Source organism: Ursus americanus, chromosome 1 (genome assembly GCF_024610735.1).
Source record: "Ursus americanus isolate L20-20 chromosome 1, mUrsAme1.1.p, whole genome shotgun sequence".
In the NCBI taxonomy this organism is placed as follows: Eukaryota; Metazoa; Chordata; class Mammalia; order Carnivora; family Ursidae; genus Ursus; species Ursus americanus.
The window spans coordinates 67802130-67820645 of record NC_142127.1 but is presented as its reverse complement, the minus strand read 5'-3'; the positions used below and the strand labels follow the sequence as shown (position 1 = coordinate 67820645).

At 35.1% G+C, this 18516-nt stretch overlaps 1 long non-coding RNA gene and 1 pseudogene across 2 annotated transcripts in view; both read right to left on the bottom strand.

Moving 5' to 3' along the window:
- Positions 1 to 18516, bottom strand: part of LOC123798154 (uncharacterized) — a 373819-nt gene that overhangs the window by 51524 nt on the left and 303779 nt on the right. Inside the window, exons 3-4 of one of the 2 annotated variants that reach the window (XR_006781188.2) lie at positions 8174 to 8295; positions 331 to 6195 (exon numbers count right to left, since the gene is read on the bottom strand). This is a non-coding gene — a long non-coding RNA (uncharacterized LOC123798154). Of the gene's footprint in view, positions 1 to 330; positions 6196 to 8173; positions 8296 to 18516 lie in introns of those variants that run through there. The other variant, XR_006781187.2, reaches the window with a different exon arrangement.
- Positions 5243 to 5335, bottom strand: LOC123798342 (U6 spliceosomal RNA; annotated as a pseudogene).

The following is an 18516-nucleotide window of genomic DNA, read 5'->3' as shown; positions in this document are numbered from 1 at the left end:
TTCAGAGGTAGAATTTAGTGATTCATCAGTTGCACATAACAGCCAGTGCTCTTTACATCAAGTGCTCTCCTTAATGCCCAACACCCAATTACCCCATTCCCACACCCACCACCCCTTCAGCAACCCTCAGTTTGTTTCCTAAAGTTCAGCATCTCTTATGGTTGCCCCTTCCTCTTTTTTTATTGATTAGTCTAGCCAAAGGTTTATCAATTTTATCCTTTAATAGAAGCAGCTTTTGGTTTAAATGATTTTTTTTTTTTTGGTCTGTATTTATTTCCATTCAGATATTTATTAGTTTCTTCTACTAATTTTGGGTTTAGTTTGTTCTTTTTTTTTTTTTTTTGTCCCCTTGTTTCTTTAGGTGTAAGGTTAGAAGTTTTGAGACCTCTTTTTTCTTAAGGTACCTCTGTATAGCTATAAATTTTTCTCTTAGAACTGCTTTTCTGCATCCCAGAGATTTTAGACCATTCTGTTTCCATTTTCTTTTTATCTCCAAATATTTTTCTTTTTGATTTCTTCTTTGAACCAGTGCCTATTTAGGAGCATGTTGTTTAGCTTCCACATGTTTGTGGTTTTTCCCAGGTTTTTTGTTTTTGTTTGTTCTTGTAAATATTTTTTGGCTTCATAATATTGTAAAAAGAGATGCTTGATAGGATTTTGATCTTCTTAAATTTGTTCAGGCTTGTGTTGTGGCCTAACATATGATCTATACTGGATAATGTTTCATGTGCACTCAAAAATAATGTGTATTCTGCTGATGTTGGATTTAATGTTCTGTACATATCTGTAAATGCCATATGGTCTAGTGTGTCACTCTGTATGATATATCCATTGATCTAAGTGTGGTGTTAATGTCCCTACCATTGTATTATTGTCAATTTCTCCCTTTATGTCTGTTAATGTTTATGTATTCGGATGCTTCTAAATTGGGTGCATAGATGTATTTGTATCATCTTGTTGGATTAGTCCCTTTGTCTTTATATAATGCCCTTTACAAAATGATAGTATGTTTTAAAGTCTATTTTGTCTAAGTATTGCTATCCTGGATGGATAGCATCTATCTACCATCATTTAAGGCTTCCATTTGCACATACTCTTTTCCATTCTCCACTTTAGCTTTAGGTCTGAAGTGAGTTCTTGGAACCAGTATATAGATGATCTTGTTTTTTATTCATGTCACTGTATGTCTTTTAATTGAATATTTAGTCCATTTACATTTAAAATAATTATTGATAGGTATGTACTTGTTCACATTTTAATTATTTTGTCTTTATTTAAATTTCAGTTAGCATACAGTGTAATATTAGTAATATTAGTGTAATATTTTCAGATGTTCCTTTCAGATGTTCCTTGGTTTTTCATGTATCTATTATAGGTTTTTGATTTGTGGTTACCATGGGGTTCACTTTTAACACCCTATGCCTATAGCAGTCTATATTAAGTTGTAGTCACTAAGGTTCAAACACATTCATATTTTATACCTTTTTATTCTATATATCCCTTGACTAATGTTTATAGTTATAATTGATTTTACTACTTTTGTGTCAACATATATAGTGGCTTTATAAGTAATAAATCTACACCTTTAATATATGTTTACCTTTAGCAGTGGAATTTTCTCTTTTCACAATTTTCTTCTAGTTATGGTCTTTTTTCCACCTAAAGAAGCCTTTTTAACATTTGTTGTAAGGCTGGTTTAGTGGTGTTGAACTTCATTAACTTTTGTCTGAGAAACTATCTCTTCTTCAGTTGTGAATGATAATCTTTGCCAGGTAGGTTAGTCTTATTTTTTGTTTTGTTTTTGTTTTTGTTTTTTTTCCTCCTCTCAGCAATTTTTATATATCATGCCACTCTATTCTGGCCTGCAAAGTAAACTATTACGTATCTTGGTAGCAATCACTTTGGGTTCATTTTGTTTGAGGCTATCTGTAATTCCTGGACCTGAGTATATTTCTCCCCCCAGATTAAGGAGCTTTCTAGCTATTATTTCTTCAAATAAGGTTTCTGCCCTCTTTTCTCCCTCTTCTCCTTCTGAGATCCCTATAATGCAAATGTTAGAATGCTTAGTGATATTGCAGAGGTCCCTCAACATATTCTTTTTTGATAATTGATGTTCAGCTTTTTTCTGTTACCCTGTCTTCCTGATCATTCTTCTGCATCCTCTAATCTGGTGTTGAATCCCTCTAGTCTCTCTTTTTCCTTATTGTCTCCTTCAACTCTCTTTGTTATAGTTTCTAAGTTTTCACTGAGTGCATTCACTCTCTCTTGTCCTCTGAATATCTTTTTGACCATTACGTTGAACCCTTTATCAGGCATAATGCTTATCTCCATTTCATTTAACTTTTTTCTGTGATTATTTTCCTGCCTTTCATTTGGGACATATTCCTCTGTCACCTCGTTTTGTCTATTTCTACGTATTAAGTCAGGTATACATTCTGGTCTTGAAATTCATAAAGTAGCCTTCTGTAGAAGAGATCTTGTGATGTCCTGTAGCATAATTCCCCTTGTCAGTAGAACCAGGTGCTCCAGGGGTGACTTCTCTGGGGGCTACATGCAGTCTTCTATTGTGGCTGAGCTATGATTGCTGTGGGCACACTGGTGAGTTGCCCTTCAGTCCAGCTAGCTGCAATGACCCACTTTGCCAGCAGAAGGGGCACTGGGCAGGTTTTGCTCTATGGGCTGTTGAGAGTCTTGGTTATAGCTGTTGTGGGCTCACTGATGGGCAGGGCTAGCCCTCAGCTTGGCTGTCTGCAATAAGCCACTGTGACAGCTACAGGAACATCATAGGGCAGGACTTGTTCCCTGAATAGCCAGCTATGAGGGCCAGCTACAGGAATTGCAGCAGTCTCTTTGGAATGTTGCCAGTCCTAACCATGGCTGCCTACAGGGTATAGTGGGACAGGAGTCCTTTGGGGGGATGTCTGCCAAAATGGGTAGGGTGGAACCAAAGGGTAATGCCAGGGCATGACAAGGGGTGCTAACAAGATAGGAGAAAATTAGAATTGGCTCCTGCAAGCATTCAGCTATTTAGTCTGGGGGAGGGCACAAATATTGGTACCTCCCATTACTTTTGTTCCTGAAAAAATTTTCTGTAGATCCTTGCCCCCCTGGCACATGTCCTAAAATTAATGGATATCCTTCACATAGATTCCTGGCACTTTTCAGACTGCTGCTTCTGTGCTGTCTCAGAGCAAGTATTTTAGTTCGTTGGTTCTTTAACTCCAGGAGCTTTAAAAATCAGGACTTAAATCCCATTGATTTTTCAAAGCCAGACATTATGGGGACTTGTCCTCCCAGTGCAGGTCTCCAGAGCCATGTGTGATGTTGGACCACCTCACCCCTCTGCTTGTGATGTCCCTCCCATTTGTAGTTCATTCATGCTGGAGCTTTGGTTCCATTTCACATCTTTGCTACTCCTACCCTTTTCTATATGGCCTTCACTCTATGACTAGCTGTGGAAGATCTACTCTTCCCATCTATGTGTTTTCCCATTTAGTTGCAATACATGTAGTTGTTGCCTCAGTGTAACCATGGGGCAAGCGAGGTAAGCCTAGGATCCTCCTACTCTGCCATCTTCTCACCTACTTTGCTTTTGTTGCTGGGTTTGAAGAGTTTTTTCATAATTTGGAAAACAGTCCTTTATCAGATGTGTGTTCTGTAAATATTTTCTCCCAATCTGTGGTTTATCTTTTCATTCTCCTGACATTCTTTCATAGAAGAAAATTTTTAAATTTTCATAAAGTCTAGTTTATCAATTATGTATTTTATGTAATGTGCCTTTGGCATTATCTCCAAAAAGTCTAGAATTGCCATGATTAAAGGTCATCTAGATTTTCTGTGTTATCGTATAGGAGTTTTTGAGTTTTAGATTGAGGTCTGGGATTCATTTTGATTTAATGTTTGCGGTCTATGTCTGTGGACATCAAGTTCCAACACCATTTGTTGAAATGGTGGAAATTATTTTGTAGATGCATATGTCTTCTGTGGTGATGTGTTTGTTAAGGTCTTTTTAAATTGAGTTTTGTTTGTTTCCTTATTTTGACTTTTTTTTAAAGGATTTATTTATTCTTAGAAAGAGAGTGGTGGGGGGGCAGAAGGAGAGAGAGAATCTCAAGCAGACCCTCAACTCAGTGCAGATCCATATTTAGGGCTCAATCCCATGACCCTAAGATCATGACCTGAGCTGAAATCAAGAGTCAGGTGCTTAACGAAATGAGCCACCCAGGTGCCCCTATTATTTTGACTTTTTTAAAAAAGATTTTATTTATTTATTTGACAGAGAGGTAGAGAGTACAAGCAGGTGGAGCAGCAGGCAGAGGGAGAAGCAGGATCTTCCCTGCTCCCCACTGAGCAGAGAGCCCGATGCGGGACTGGATCCCCAGACCCCAGGATCATGACCTGAGCTGAAGGCAGCTACTTAACTGACTGAGCCACCCAGGTACCCTTATTTTGACTTTTAAAAGTAATTTGTATATTTTGGAAAGCAGTCCTTTATCAAGTGTGTCTTTTGCAAATATTTTCTCCCACTCTGTGGCTTGTCTTTTCATTCACTTAACATCTTTACAAGAGTAGAAATGTTTAATTTTAATAAAGTCTAGCTTACCAATTATTTCTTTCATAGATTGTGCCTTTGGTATTATATTAAAAAAAAAAAAAACCATGCCATACTCATGGTCATGTAGGTTTTCTTCTATGTTACCTTCTAGGAATTTTAGTTTGTGTTACCTTCTAGGAATTTTAGTTTGTGTTTTATATTTAGATCGGTTACATATTTTGATATTTGTGAAGGAAGTGAGGTCTGTGTCTAGATTCCTTTTTGTTTATTTTTTGGCATGTAGATATTTAGTTATTCCAGCTTACTTTTGCTCTTTTGTCAAAGATCAGTTGACTATATTTATGTAGGTAACAAGTTTTAAGCTAATTTGGAAATAAAAGTTTGTCTATTCATTCCTTTATTTATTGATGAAAGCTCCTCTTTTCTTCATGTAGATACAAATTTCTGATCTATTTGATTTTCCCTGTGTGTGAAGAATATTTTGCAACATTTTCTGTGGAACAGGTCTGCTGAGAATGCCTCTCTTCTATTTTTGTTTGCTTTAGAAATTCTTTATTCTCTTAAATTTGAAGAATCATTTCACTGGCTCTAGAAATCTAGGTTGGTGGGTTTTTCTTTTAAATATTTCACTCTTTCTTTTTGCTGGTGAGGTTTCTGAAAAATGTGATTTCTTTTTTAATCTGTTGAAAAGATATAAAACACATTTGCACATCATCCTTGTGTAGGGGCCATGCTAATCTCTGTATCATTCAAATTGTAGTATATGTGCTGCTGAAGCAAACCCTACTTGTTTCTTTGTTGGTTGTGTTTTCCCTCACCCTGGCCTTTTCCTTCAGGATTTTCTGTTTCTCTTTGGGTTTCAGCATTGCCAATATGATTTGCCTAGATATGGATGCTTATTTTTTTGCTTGTATTTATGATGTTGACATTCTTTTAGCTCTCTTGCTCTGTGGTTTGATGCTTGTCATTTGGTTTGCAAATTTCTCAGCTAATTTAAAATTTCAAATATTTTTCTAATTTTTCATTCTGATGTGTTACACTTTTTAATGTTCTCCTATAGTTCTAGGATACTCTCTTTCTCTTTTTTCTTTATGTATTTCAGTTTGGAAAGTTTCTATTGCTCTATGCTCAGGTCCACTTATTATTTCCTCAGGCATGTCAAGTATATTTGTGAGACCATCAAAGGTGTTTGTCATTTTTTTATTTCTAGCATTTACTTTTGATTTTTAGGTTACATAAACTCTAAGATGGAGGAATCTTTATCTGTTCTTGCATGCTATTTACAGTTATTTTAAATTTCCTGCGTAATTTACACCTGTGTTATATCCTAGACTATTTGATGACTCCTTCTCTCTTCAGTGTTTTTCTTGCCTTTAGGAAAGCCAAACATGTATTAAGGAATAGAAATTGAGGTAAATAGGTCTTTGAGAGGATTTATGATATTTGACTAATTATTTGGTTGTATATATAAAGGTACCAGAGACTTTATTTTTGTGTCCCCTACACCCTTGCAAGAAAAACAAGGAATCTTTCTTAGATTCTCACTTTTAGAACTTACTTGATGGGATTCCTGGAGGTAAAGCTGATTAAAGTGTAGGGTCTCCCAGAAGTTTGTCATTCTTATACTCGTCCATACTCAGCTGCAGAAATGCATCAAAATTAGCATTTATGCTCCTTCCAGTTTATAGCTCCAGTGGCTTCTGTTCCAGGTGGGCAAAACTCAGAAAGTCAGAAAGAACCTGACTCCAGATTAGCAGTTTGCCTTCCAAAGTCTGTTCCATGGTGAGTACTAAAAAAAATTGATTTGTATAGCTTTTTTCTTATAATGTGAGGAGTGACAACCTCTAAGTCACTTACATGGTATAGCTGCAACTAGTTCTTGGGTTTGAATTAGTGCTACTTTGAGTTTTAATCCCTAGGGACTAAAGAAAGGAATAAAAAGCATTTTCTCCTGATAAGTTGCTTTACCTCTCTGTCTTAGATTACTAATTTTAAATCAGGGATAATATTTCCTGCCTTATAGAATTGTTAAAAGGATTAAATTAAATGAGACAGGTATTAATCACAATTAGTGGCAGCATGTTACATTAGTTTTTCCACAAAGGTCCTATCCATATAAATATTTGCAGACAAACATATACTGGCCCCAGTTCTACCAGAAGGCATAGGTATAAGCATAGGCATTTACCATACCACACTTCTCTGTACTTCTTAGAAATATGGGTAGGGTTATTCTAAGTGACACAAGGGAATTTTTCTGGTCTAAGGAAACATTTTGTACCATACAGTTACTCTAAAACAAAGAAAATCCAGAATGAACACAAAGAGACTTGTAGTTGAAAGTTATGTGATAAAGTGTAATTTTACGTACTTCAATCATAGAATATTAGTCATATTTTGAAATAATTCCTATGTTACCAAGACCTTATCATAAGGCAGAAATTTTGGTTTTCTGTGTATTCAGATATTTTCCTTACTGTACTAAAATCAAAGAGAAGTTTGTTTTATTTGATTGTGCTATCTAGAAAAGTAGTGCTATCTAGAAAAGTAGTTTGATATTTAATATGATCTGTTATAAAACATAACTTTCACCTTTAATTATCTTTTAGACTCAAAATATAATCAGTTGCTTTTTAAATACTAAAAGGCCAAAGATGGAAGATAATCATTTAAAAGTATATTTGTAGAAATTATCAATTTGAAAAAAAATATTGTGACATCTCTCCCACCCAATTTAAATTTAGTTATAAGTGAAGCTATATGAAGAAACTAATGACATAAATGGAAGGTGTAGTTAGTAATCCTATACTTAGAGAACAGTATTTTACATCTGCAGGTCATTCAGGCCTCAAATATTTGTGGTAAATTTTCCATCACTTATATTATGGGTTGAATCGTGCTCCCCTGTATTTATATGTTTAATTCCTACCACCCAGTATCTCAGAATGTGACTCTATTTGGAGGTAGATCCTTAAAGAGGTGATTAAGTTAAAATGAAGACATAATGCAATATGCCAGGTATCCATATAAGAAGAAATTAGAACACAACATATACAGAGGAGAGACCACGTGAAAGTATAGTGAAAAGACTGCTATCTACAAGCCAATGAAGGAGCAGGCTTCAGAAGGAACCAAACCTGCCAACTGCTTGATCCAAGAATTGGAGCCACCAGAATTGTGAGAAACTTTATTTTCTGGTTTACACCATCCACTCTGTGGTACTTTGCTATGGTAACCCAGCAAACTAAATATCTAATAAGAATAAAAAAGACATGAATACAAACATTACAATAGAAAATCCGAAAGGCCAATGAGTATTTGAAAAATGTTCAAATTCATCAGTAATCAGGACAATGAAAAGCAAGAATGAGACAGAACTTCACAATTATGAGACTGACAAAAATTTAGAAGATGAAAAATGTCAAGTGTGGCCATGACTGTGGGGAGTTAAAAACCTTATTGTGTAAGCTACTGTAACCTGACACAAGTATTTAGGAAAGTAATCTGACACAATTTAGTTGAAGTACAGGCATTCCCTATGGCTCAGCAATTCTGCTTGTTGATCTAACCCAAGGAAATTCTTGCACAAGTACAAAAATAACATCTAATAATGCTCACCTTAGTAAAATTTGTGGTAGCAAAATGTTGAGGGTAATTTGGCTGTTCACAACTTGTGTCATAGGTATGTAGAAGCACCATAGAGGAGTTGAAAGCAACAGGTTAGACACATACATAGCAACCTGCATGTAACACAAAAAAATGTTGAGTTAGTTCAATATGTGGTATGATAATACTACCATATAATTAGAAAAATATATGTACATTAAGCAAAAATGAATATTTTTAAAGAACAATGAGATAAGTGAATATTAAACAATAGTTTCCTATGAATGTAGGAGAAGGAGAGTGGCTTTCAAAGATACAAAGGATAATATTTTTTTAAAATAAACACTATAAAAAGATATATATCAATATAAAAAGATACGTATAAAGTGTGAGGCTTTTTTAATCACATGATTCATATATAATTGTATAAGGAAAACATATAGGTTTTAGAGTGTTTATGTTTGGCACATTGTAAAAATCAAATATTTAATGAATTTATAAGTGAGTGAATGAATAAATGGATGGATAGATGAATGATTATAACAAAATACTTCCTATAACACATGTGCTATTGGATACTGTTACTTTCTTTCCATATGTCAAATTAGTTAATCATCACATCCCTAGAAAGTGGCTACTATTAATAACCCTGTTTTACAGATGAAGGAACTGTGACAAAGAGAGATTTTAAAATTTAGCTAAAGGCATAGATCCAGAAAACAACAGAGTGTGGTTGTTAGACATTATAAGGATACCCATCAACACCCCCCAAGTTGTTCAAGAAAGTAAGAGATAAATATTTAAATGTTATGAATCACCAAATAAAAAGCAATACCCATGGATCATCCAGGCTAATTTGGGGGGGGGGGTTCTATTTGGATAGGGAAATATGGAAATTGCTGTCTTTGGCTAAAACACTACAAACATGGAGTAATTTTATAAAACTATAGTAATATAAATTGGTTTCTAATAATATAGTATTATATATTTACTCTTTATCTTAATTTGAATAAGAATTTTTACCCTTGGAGGGAAAAAATAAAACAAGATGAAATCAGACAAAGCATAAGAGACTCTTAAGCATAGATAACAAACTGAGGGTTGCTGGAGGGGAGGGAGTTGGGGGAATGGGGTAACTGGGTGATGGAGGGCACGTGATGAGATGAGCACTGGGTTTTATATAAGACTGATGAATCACTGACCTCTACCTCTGAAATTAATAATACATTATATGTTAATTGATTGAATTTAAATTAAAAAAAGAGACCCACTTCAAAAATAAATTTCCTTTACACAAATTCAAAATTAAGAATATAGCAACTAAAAATAAAAAAAATTGGTCCTATCCTGGAAAATAATGTATATCTAATAGAAAATAAAATATTTTAGAAGTATAAAAAATAAATTTTACCCTTGAATTTATCGTTAGACGTCAAAATTCTAGATTATTTTTCATAATGCTTTACTAGTTTATTAGGATTGCCATAACAAACTACCACAGGCTGGTGGCTTAAAAAATAGAAATTAATCTCTCACAGTTCTAGAGGCTGGAAATCTGAAATCAAGATGTTGGCAGGATTAGTTCCTTCTGAGGATCTGTGAAGGAAAGATAGATTTATCTTCTCAGCTTTGTAGATGACCATTTTCTGCCTGACCATTTTCTTCCTGTGCCTCTTTACATTAGCTTCCCTCTATGTGTATCTGTGTCCAAATTTCCTTTTTTTTTTATAAAGAACACCAGTCATTGGATTAGAGTCCACCCTAATGACCCCATTTTAATTTTATTGCTTTTGCTTTTATTATTATTACCCCTATTGCTAAATAAGGTCGCATTCTGAAATACTAGAAGTTAGCATTCCAACATTTTTACCTTTTTCTTTTCTTTTTGGCAGTGGGGACATAATTCAACCCATAACAAATGCCTATAATCTTATTTTCTTTGATAGTGAGGTCATGCTTGTGCTATTTATTTTTGAAATAGTTTTAATGTTTTATACTTAATTTATAATGACATTTACCTAGATATACCTTGTGCTTTTTATCATTTGTTTTGTTAAGAGGGGGTGGGTGAGGTAGGATGATATATATTTTTCCCAATAGTGACTGAGAATTAGCTATAATGTTATTATACTTAAAATATTGTAAATAGGGAATTACATGTGGAATATGTTAGAGTCAACATGGGTTGTCTTCCAGTCCCAGAATTGCAGACTATTGCTATGCAAAATTTCTTTGGTTTTGTTTTGAATTGAATTGAATCTTATAATCTGGTTATTATAGTCCTGGCACTAATATAAGCATTCATAGATTTATATGGTCAACATTGAATTCAGTGGGTAAATATTTCAATTATAATAGTTAGAATAATTTTCTTAAGGATTATTTTTCAAGATTTGATGATATAAAACCAAATAAGATAAATTTAATGTACCCAAGGTCCACTAATGAAAGGATAGACAGGATAGAAAATGGCCCAAAGAAACTGAATATTAGGAAAACATTATTTTTTCACTTTGGTTCTCAAAAACAATCATTAGAACAAAGCAGCTGGTTTTGTTCTATTTTGATTTTACAGATGGGAATTGAACAAAATAAATGTCTAAGTTTGGACATCTCTGTGCCAGAAATTTAGATTTTTACAGTGTGTCTCTTTCTTTAATAGGGCCCAGACTCCCTGAACAGAAGGCAATTCCTATAACTGGGATAAAGGAAAAATACAGATACTAGAAAACACAGGTAATATTAACTGTGTCTTGAGAGCTGTTGAATGTAGCTTGTTGAAGGCTTATTTAAGTTAAAAGTTCATAAACAAAAGCAATTTGTCATTTAAGAAAAATCATATGCAAGTAAAAATATTAGAACAGTAGCCATTTATATACACACACTCACACACACAATTGTCACATAAAAGAAAATTAGGATAAAAATTTGGTCCACAGTCAAGGGCAATATATTTGTAATGGATTTGTTTGAAGTTTGAATAACATGTTTCGGGATTCTCTATACAGAACAGGTTCAACTATACTGTTGCTTTGATCTTCTTGCCCAATATTTACATATAAGTTGTAAAACATCCCTAAGAGTCTTAGGACCTCACATTCACCTATTATTTAATTTCTTACTTGCAATGAATTAGTTTAAGTTTTAAATCATTATACTTTTCTTGTACATCCTGTTTTCTTTCCTCTGCCAGCTTATGTTTGGAAATATTCCTTGGTTTCCTCATTATTACATCCCTTCCAGACACACAATTTAGAAAACACATCCACATATATATATGTGTGAGAGGAAAGAAAAAAAATTGATTTATATTTTTGGTATGTCTTGGCCTTAGCCATCAGCCTCTAAAACTCATATAAAGAAAGATTTTTGTTCTTAATACAATTTTTTAAAGATTTTATTTAAAGATTTTATTTATTTTTATAGAGAGTGAATACAAGTGGGGGGAAGGGGCAGAGTGAGAGAGAGAAGAATCCCAAGCAGACACACTGAGCACGGAGTCCCATGCAGGGCTCAATTTCATGATGCTCAGATCATGACCTGAGCTGAAATCGAGTCGTCAGATGCTTAACTGACTGAGCCACCTAGGCACCCCCACTAATACAATTTCATTCCAAAATTTTTAAAGTCAGTCTATCCTTCTTAGCATTAAAGGACAGGACTATGTAACTTCCACCAAGCTACTATATATATATATATATATATATATATATATATATATATATATATATATATATATATATATATATATTTTATTATTGAGAGAGAGTGACAGCACAGGTGAGGAGGAGAGGGAGAAGCAGGCTCCCTGCTGAGCAAGCAGTCTGATGTGGGTCTTGACCCCAGGACCCTGAGATCATGACCTGAGCCACCCAGGCACCCCTTAAAATTTCATGTAACATAAATTAGGTGGAGATTGAAGATAGTGGAGTAAGAATCTCCAAGAATCAGTCCTTCTAACAAAACATCTATTGAGTTTGTAAGATCAAAATCAAATCTTAAAATTTCAATACTAGCCAAACACTAGCATCTAGGGCATTGTTTTATTAAAAAAAAGACTGGTACGTTTTGGTGAATTTTGGTGTGGTTTACTATTACCAGCCTAGGCAATAGGAACTTTGATATCCAAAAATTGGGTTTGTTTATATGTTTTGATCTCTCTGGTGATTCACTGAAGGCCTGGAAAAAAGGTAGGTTATTGTCTCAATCACCTGTGTCACAAATGGATTCTGAGGCAGTATCTGTTGAAAGAGTTTAAAGATAAAGAACATCTTTATTATTTTCTCTGATTATTGCATCCAGGAATTTAAGGAAATCTCTGTGAGGTCACTGAGAGTTATCTCTAGCCTGTAGAGATAACTGAATGAAGGTTTTAGTGACTCCACCTGAAAAAATAATGGACTTTGCAAAAATAATCTCACTAAACAGACAAATGAAGTTCCCTCCCCCCAAAAAATATTAGCAACAGCAAGAAAATTACAAAACATAAAAAGAAACAGGAAGGTATGTATGTTCCAATCACAGTGGAGGCAAAAAAATATTGACAGCAGTCATCCCCAAGGAAGCTGCATCATTGGACTTAACTAGACAAAGACTTTAACTGTATTGTGTTTTTAAAAATAAGCTGAAGAAAACAACTAAAAGAGCTCAGAAAAAAAGAAGTAGAGAATATCAATAAAGAAATGCTAAAAAGGAGCTAAATAGAAATTGTGGAGATGGAAAATACAATAGTATAAAAAATACAATAGTATAAAAAAGACATTCACCATAGAGATTCAACATCAAATTTGAGAAAATACAAAAAAGAATCAGAGAACTTGAAGAGTAGGCAATTGAAATCATGCAGTCTGAAGTGCAAAGTAAAAAATGAACAAAGCCTAAGGGAATTTATGGGATATGCTCATGCAGGCCAACATACACATGCTAAGAGTTTGAAAGAGAAGACTGAAAAAGAGAAAGAATGAATCAGGATTCCATCTCCTCACCTATGGAACAAATGTCCTGGCAGAATCTATTTTGTAACTTTGGAGTCAACTGAAGTTTTGAACAGTAAATTGCGGTTAATTTTGGTCAATTTCAACTTTTTGCACAGTAACAGTCCTATCAGACAGCCATGCACATGTTCCTGGCACAGCTTCCACACAGTGTGATGGAGCCAGGGTAGGCAAAAAAGACTTTGTCCACCAGTATCAGAGATCTGTACTCTTCTGATTGCTGACTCTGATTTAAGAAGTTCAGACAGTGTCTCCACCCTGCCAACACTCCTTGATGTGGAGAATCCATTCAGTCATCTCCTAGGTTATTTATACTATTGTGTGTGTTATCTAGTTGTATCAATGGAGCATTTTAAGCTTAGGATTCTACTCCACCATTTCCTTCAGAAGTCCAAAATTTCACCATTTTTAAACATCAAACACAAAAGATGACACTTATGCAGGAAATAAGGAACAAAAACGTCTCTCATTAGTAAGTAAATATAAATGGACTAAACTCTCCAAACACTGTGTTACCTATGAGACTTAAACAAACAGGTTGAAAGTGAAAGGATGAGAAAGGATATACCACACAAATAATAGCAAATAGAGGGGAGGTGGCTATACTAATATCAAACAAAATAGATTTTAAATCAAAGTTTTTATGAAGTGAGTTATATAAATGAGTCAAATACAGCAAAAAATTAAACATTTACACATCTAATAACAAACCATTAAAATATGTGCAACAAAAATTAGTATAAATGAAGGAAGAAATAGACAGTAGTTGGAAGCTTCAATAACCCATTCACAATAATGGATAGAGCAACCAAATAGAAGATATATTAAGGAAGCAGAGAACTTACACAACAAACAAACCAACTAGATCCAACAGCAGATCTACTACAGCACATTGATGGATGAATGGATAGCAAAATGCATAAGTACAATGAAATATCATTTAGCTTTGAAATAGAAGAAAATTCTCTGGTTGCTGGGAAGATGGTAGAATAGGACGATCCCGAGCTCCCTCATCCTATGAACACACTGACAGCTACATGTATTGCAACTTCCCCTGCAAACAACCTGAGACTGGCAGAACGGATCTTCCACAGCTAGTCATAGAGAGAAGCCTTGAACAAAAAGGGTAAGAAGGACAAAGAAACATAAAGAACCCAGGGAAAAACTGAGAACTTTTCCCCTAAGGTCAGGAACATAGCAGGGATGTCCACTATCACCACTGCTGTTCAACCTAGTACTAGAAGTTCTAGCCTCAGCAATCAGACAACAAAAAGATAAAAAAGGCATCCAAATTGGCAAAGAAGAAATCAAACTCTCACTCTCCAGATAACATGATACTCTATACAGAAAACCCAAAAGATTCCACCCCAAAACTGCTAGAATTCATAGGAATTCAGCAAAGTGGCAGGATATAAAATCAATGCACAGAAATCAGTTGCATTTCTATACCCAAACAATGATACAGAAGAAAGAAATTAAGGAGTTGATTTCATTTACTACTGCACCCAAAGCCATAAGATGCCTAGGAACAAGCCTAACCAAAGAGGCAAATGATTTGTATTCAGAAAACTATAGAACCCTCTTGAAAGAAATTGAGGAAGACACAAAGAAATGGAAAAACATTCCATGCTCATGGGCTGAAAGGACAAATATTCTTAAAATGTATATGCTACATAGGGATTGTATCAAATGTGTAGATTGCTCTATCAAAATACCATCAACTTTTTCACAGAACTGAAAAGATCCTGAATAACCAAAAGAATATTGAAAAAAGAAAACCAAAGCTGGTGGCATCAATATTCTGGACTTCAAGCTCTATTACAAAGCTGTAATCATCAAAGACAGTATGGTACTGGCACAAAAATAGACCTATAGATCAATGGAACAGAACAGAGAAACCAGAAATGGACCCTCAACTCTATGGTCAACTAGTCTTTGACAAAGCAGGAAACAATATCCAATGGAAAAAAGTCTCTTCAACAAATTGTGTGGGAAAATTGGACAACCGCTTGCAAAAGAATGAAACTGGACCATTCCCTTATACCACACCCCAAAATAGACTCAACATGGATGAAAGACCTAAATGTGAGACCAGAATCCATCAAAATCCTAGAGGAGAACACAGGTACCCACTTCTTCAACCTTGGCCACAGCAACTTCTTGCTAGACACATCTCCAAAGGCAAGGGAAACAAAGGCAAAAATGAACCATTGGCACTTCATCAAGATAAAAAGCTTTTGCACAGCAAAGGAAACACTCGACAGAGCCAAAACACAACAATATACAATGGAATACTACTCAGCCATCAAAAAAATAAAATCTTGCCATTTGCAACAAGGTGGATGGAACTAGAGGGTGTTATGCTAAGTGAAATAAGTCAATCAGAGAAAGACAATTATCATATGATCTCATTCATATTTGGAATTTAAGAAACAAAACAGAGGATCAAGGGGAAGAGAAGAAAAAATAAAATAAGACAAAGTCAGAGAGGGAGACAAACCATGAAAGGTTTTCATAGGAAACAAACAGGGTTGCTGGAGGGGAGGGAGGGTGGAGGGTATGTGTTGTAATAAGCACTGGGTATTACATAAGACTGATGAATCACAGACCTATACCCCTGAAACAAATAATACATTATATGTTAATTAATTGAATTTAAATTTTAAAAAATTGTAGGAAGAAAAAAGAAAGAAACATCAAGTACCAAACTCCTGGTGAAAATAACTACAAATGGGAGGGACAAAAAAAGCATGGAGGAACAAGGGGATCAGACCTCATACCAAGCACTCTTGGGTTAAGGTCTTGTGTTGACAAGGTTAGTCTTCATAAGGCCTGGCATTGAAGATCAGTATGGCTTAACTTTGGCAGAGGGCAATATAAAACTGAGTTCCTAGCCTTAAAGAGCCAGCAGACCAAATAATTCCATCTGAGATGAGACACAAAGAATTTTACAAGGCCCTGGAATAAATGTGAAGGAGATTTACTGACTAATTTTAGGATGGCGTAGAAGGGGCAGAGATTTGCAGGAGTTTTCTTTGAGACCAGAGGAGCTAGTGAACACCATTTTTTTTGCCCTTCCCTAGCCTAGATAGCTAGACAATGGTGGGGGCCAGTGATAACACTCTTCAACTACACCGCTAGCACATAAGCCATGCCACAAAGCTTCCCTGGGGCTTGCCCCACCTGCTTCAGGTGACCAGGGGAATAGTGCTATATGCAAGGTTATTACTTTCAAACCAGGAGACTAACTGGCTCATCTATACCTAGAAACAAACACAGAAATTTAGACAAAATGAGGAGATAGAAGAATATGTCTTAAATTTAAGAACAAGGCAAAACCACCAAATAAAAGCTAAATGAAACAGATATGTTAAAAAAAGAGTTCATGGTAATGGTCATAATGCTACTTACTAGAGAAAAGAGTGGAAATACCCAGTGAGAACTTCAACAAAGAGACAGAAAATTAAAAAAACAAACAAAAAAAAACCCAGCCAGTCAGAACTTGAGAATACAATAATTGAAATAAGAAATAAAGTATAAGCGATCTACTGATTAGAAGATACAAAAGAATGGATTAGCAATCTGGAAGTGAGGGTAATGGAAGCAACCAAGCTGAATAGTGAAAATTTAAAAAAAATTAAAATTAAAAAATGAAGATAGGTTAAGACATAGGGATTCCATTATAGGAGTCTCAGGAGAAGAGAGAGACCTGGGAGCAGAAAACCTATTTCAAGAAATAATAGCTGAAAAGTTCCCTAACCTAGGGAAGGAAACAAACATCCAGGTTCAATATGCATTGAGAGTCTCAAACAATATGAACCCACGGAGGTCCACACAAAGACACATAATAATAATTAAAATGACAAAGATTAAAGAGAAAGAGAAAACAGTTACATGTAAGGTAAATCCCATAAGTCTATCAGCTGATTTTTGAGCAGATATACTGAAGTCCAGAAGGGAGTGGTGTGATATATTCAAAAACCTACAACCAAGAATACTCTACCTGGCAAGGTTATCATTCACAATCAAATGAGAGATAAAGAGTTTCCCAGACAAAAGAGAGTTAAAGGAGTTCATCCCCACTAAACAAGTCTTAAAAATGTTGAAAGGATTTCTTTAGGTGGAAAGAAAAGGCCATAACTAGAAAAAAATAGTGAAAGGGAAAAATTTTACTGGTAAAAGCAAAGATAGAGTAAAACGATTAATCTCTTATAAACCCAGTACAGATATTAAAGCACAAAAGTGGCAAAATCAATTATAAATAATTACGGATATACAAAGTAAAAAGATTAAAAAAAAGGACAGCCACATGCAGAAGAATGAAACTGGACAATTTCCTTACACCATACCCCAAAATAGACTCAACATGGATGAAAGACCTAAATGTGAGACCAAAATCCATCAAAACCTTAGAACACAGGCAGCAACCTCTTCGACCTCAGACACAGCAACTTCTTGCTAGACACATCTCCAAAGGCAAGGGAAACAAAGGCAAAAATGAACTATTGGGACTTCATCAAGATAAAAAGCTTTTGCACAGCAAAGGAAACAGTAGACAAAACCAAAAGACAACTGACAGAATGGGAGAAGATACTTGCAAATGTCTTATCAGATAAAGGGCTAGTATCAAAATCTATAAGGAACTTAATCAAACTCAACACCCAAAGAATGAGTAATCCAATCCAGAACTTGGCAGAAGACATGAACAGACATTTTCCCAAAGAAGATATCTAAATGGCCAACAGACATATGAAAAAAATGCTCAACTTAACAAGTCAGGAAATGACAGAAGTTGACAAGGATGCAGAGAAAGGGGAACCCTCCTACACTGTTGGTGGGAATGCAAGATGGTGTAGCCACTGTGGAAAACAATATGGAGGTTCCTCAAAAAGTTAAGCTGCCCTATGACCCAGCAATTGCACTACTGGGCCAAAGATACAAATGTAGTGATCTGGAGGGGCACCTGCACCCCAATGTTTATAGCAGCAATGCCCACAATAGCCAAACTATGGAAAAAGCCCAAACGTTCATCAACAGATGAATGGATAAAGATGATGTGGTATATATAAAATGGAATATTACACAGCCATCAAAAAATGAAATCTTGCCATTTGCAATGACATAGATGGAACTAAAGGGTATTATGCTAAGCAAAATAAGTCAAACAGAGACAATCATTATATGATCTCGCTCATATATAGAATTTATGAAGCAAGGCAGAGGATCATAGGGGAAGGGAGGAAAATATGAAACAAGATGAACCCAGAGAGGGAGACAATCCATAAGAAACTCTTATTACTGGAGGGGTGGGGGTATAGGAATGGGGTAACTGGGTGGTGGACACTGGGGAGGGTATTGTAT